General features: G+C 33.0%; 1 pseudogene; it reads left to right on the top strand.

Moving 5' to 3' along the window:
* The first annotated feature begins 742 nt into the window (after nucleotides 1-742).
* On the top strand, nucleotides 743-2,111 carry LOC109453285 (intraflagellar transport protein 52 homolog; annotated as a pseudogene).
* Nucleotides 2,112-3,277: the final 1,166 nt, after the last annotated feature.

Here is a 3,277-nt window from a genome sequence, read left to right as displayed (position 1 = left end):
AAATAAAAGCAGAAATAATTAGGAGCTAAAATCAGAAATCAATAAATTAAAATTAATTTTGTCAATAATTAAATTCAAGACCAGGTTCTATAAAATCATAGAATATACCAATATTTTGCAAATCCAATGAACAAAATAGAGAGAAAACCAAATAAATGATATTCAGAATGTATAAATGACTATATAAATAGACATGGTAAGTATTTTCAAAAGTATGAGACTACTATACATAACTATGTAAAAACTTTGAAAAAATCTCTATGAAATGGATAAGCATGAGAGAAAATACAAAAACAATCCAAATTGACTCAAGAAATGATAGAAAATTACTGTAGAGCAATGAACATGTAAAATTTTAGAAAACATTTTTAAAGATTTACCTTCAAAGATGACATCTGGCCCTGAATTATTTCTATAATCTAAAAAGGTAGTAGTAAGTAATTGTTTTGCTATTAATATTGTTGCAAGGCATGGAAAACCCATGTATTCAAAACTAGCTCAAACTCAACTCAAAAGCTTGACAAAGTTAATGAACACACAGATTAACTAAGACACAATCTCAAGGTTGAACTCCATGAAATTTCTGATACATATATTTACATACAGTTATGGCAAATTAGTAAGATTCAACCTGGTTAAACACAAATTCAAAAATCCTATTTAGAGCACGCCACTCACCTCTGCCTTTGCTAAGTGGCCTTGAGTACCTGGCTGTGGGAATGCTGGGAGGTGTCAGGTAAAGATGGTGATCACTGGGCCTCAGGTAACCATGAAGAAAGAGCTTCAAGCACCATTCTTTTTAATACATACAAAAAGGAAGAATTTACCACCAACAATGTCTATAAATCTAGAAGAGACTTCAGAACAATTGGAAGATTCAGAGCTTAAAAGATAAAATCATATCTGAATAGTTAATTGGGGTGAAATTGTGGATGGCAGCTGGACCAAGGGAAAAATTTACTGCAGCTGAGTTTGAAGTCTTGAAGAAATACCTGGATAGTGGTGGAGATATCCTTGTGAGGCTAGGAGAGTGTGGGAAATCCAGATTTGACATCAATATTAACTGTCTCCTAGAAGAATATGGAATCACGGTTAATAATGATGCTGTTGTAAGAAACATGTATTATAAATATTTCTATCACAAAGAAGCTCTAGTTTCCAATGGAGTCTTCAATAGGCAAATTAGCTGAGCTGCAGGGAAAGCTGTGCCTGGAATCATTAATGAGGAGAGCAGTAGAAACAACATACAGGCTCTTACCTTTGACTATCCTTTTGGTGTCACATCAAGTGTCATGAAACCAGAAGTGGCTGTTCTGTCCACAGGCTCTGTCTGTTTCCCACTCAAAAGACCCATTCAGGTGTTCTATCACTCGAAGAACCAAGGTGTGAAGCTGGCAGTTCTTGGCTTATGTCACATGTTCAGTGACTGACATTTAGATAAAGAAGAAATGAACAAAATCATGGATGTTGCTTTTGAGTGGCTTATAGCAGAAGACATCCACCTAAACTAGATTGATTCTGAGGACCTAGAGATGTCCGAACACATGATACTGCCTGAAACACCCACCTGTCAGAATGGCTTCAGGTGTGTCTTCAGGAGGGGAATGAGAACCCATAGGACTTTACCACCCTCTTTGACCTCTCTGTTTACCTTCCTCCCCAAGGTCATCAAGGCTCATGAATAGCTAAACATGAAACATGAACCTCTCCAGCTCATCCAGCCTCAGCCAGTGGTTTTCCCTCCCTGTTTCAGGGAATTGCCATCTCCTCCACTGGAGCTGTTTGACTTAAATAAGACATTGTCCTCTGATAAGGCACGGCTTGCTTAGATTACCAATAAGTATACTGAAGACCTGGAATTTTATGTGAGGAAGTGTGGTGACATTCTTGGAGTAACCAGTAAACTACCAAGGGACCAACAAGATGCCAAACATATCCGTGAGCACATCTTCTTCCAAGCGCTGGAATTCAAGAAATTGAACCAAGAACATGTTGATATAAGTGAAACTGCATTTCAGAAGTATTTTCTTTCTCCTGATTCTTTTTGTAAACTTTTTCAATTGTTCCTCAACTCCTTTATCAAAATTGTCTATACACTCTTTCTTCTTTGAGCTGTGGAATATTTGTGTATCTTCTGTAGTGTCCAGATAGGCATAACATCTCTAACTTAGAAGATCCTTATGTAAGACATGTTCCATTTTTTTAATTATATCCAATTGAATCTGTATTTTTATAATTTATGAAATATACTTTCATTGAAGTCTTTTCTTTCACTCTTCCCCCCATATATATATATATATTTATTTTAGTTTAAATAATTATATAGGTTCATTGTGTACCATTAGTCCTTTGGTCATAGTTTTTGTTTCCTTTTAAGTCATCTCCTACTTAGTTATATTTCATTCCCTCACAGTTTTATCAAGAAGAAAAATAAAATGTTATTCAACACTTGTGTTACTTCTTACATTACAAAGGCAAAAACCAGATTATATCTTCACGTATTAAACTAAAATGAATTTTAGGCTATTATACTACAGAGATAAATATAAAAACAAAAAGTTTTAAATCTTAAAAATATATATATTTATTGGACCTGTGGTTTCATAGATTTTGTAAAATCGATAACAATATCACAATGGTAAAACTTGAAAGATATTATTATATAAAATTAAAAATAGTTTCCATGTCAAAAACCCCTTAAACAATTTCAAAATAATATAGACAATTAAAATATTTACCAAAAATATAGCATATTTAAACTAACATTCTTACAAACAATTAATCCTTATGGAAATTGTTGTTGAGATTTTCATTTAAAAGGTCATTTGCCCAAGGTCTTAAAGACTTTACATAGGCAAAGAAATATAATTCAGGCATTACAGATGAAAAGAAAAGTTTGAAAAAAGAAAACTATAGCTGGAGTATTTAGAAGAATTTGGAAGGAGATAAAAGGTTGCCATTAAAAATGTAATAATTTAGAAGTAAATATGAATATACTAATCAGCTGATTAAAGAATCATTAGAATACCGGACCTGATCATGTCTAACTTTCATAAATTACCTAGTTATCTAATATTTTTATTTTCCCATACTCGTTTGATTATTGCTTTGTAAAGCTATCTGAATCCCAAAACCATGCTTATACAGTTTCTTATAGATCATTTTCTAGGAGCCATCCAAAATACTGAATAATATTCTCATTTACTAAACATCTAAACCCAAATTAAATACATGTTAGGAGATTCTCCCTGAAATAGTCTTTCTTGTATAGGCACTG

The sequence above is a fragment of the Rhinolophus sinicus genome, linkage group LG05, assembly GCF_036562045.2.
Source record: "Rhinolophus sinicus isolate RSC01 linkage group LG05, ASM3656204v1, whole genome shotgun sequence".
In the NCBI taxonomy this organism is placed as follows: domain Eukaryota; kingdom Metazoa; phylum Chordata; class Mammalia; order Chiroptera; family Rhinolophidae; genus Rhinolophus; species Rhinolophus sinicus.
Note: the sequence above shows the minus strand (reverse complement) of the source record. Positions and strands in the feature narration are given on the sequence as shown.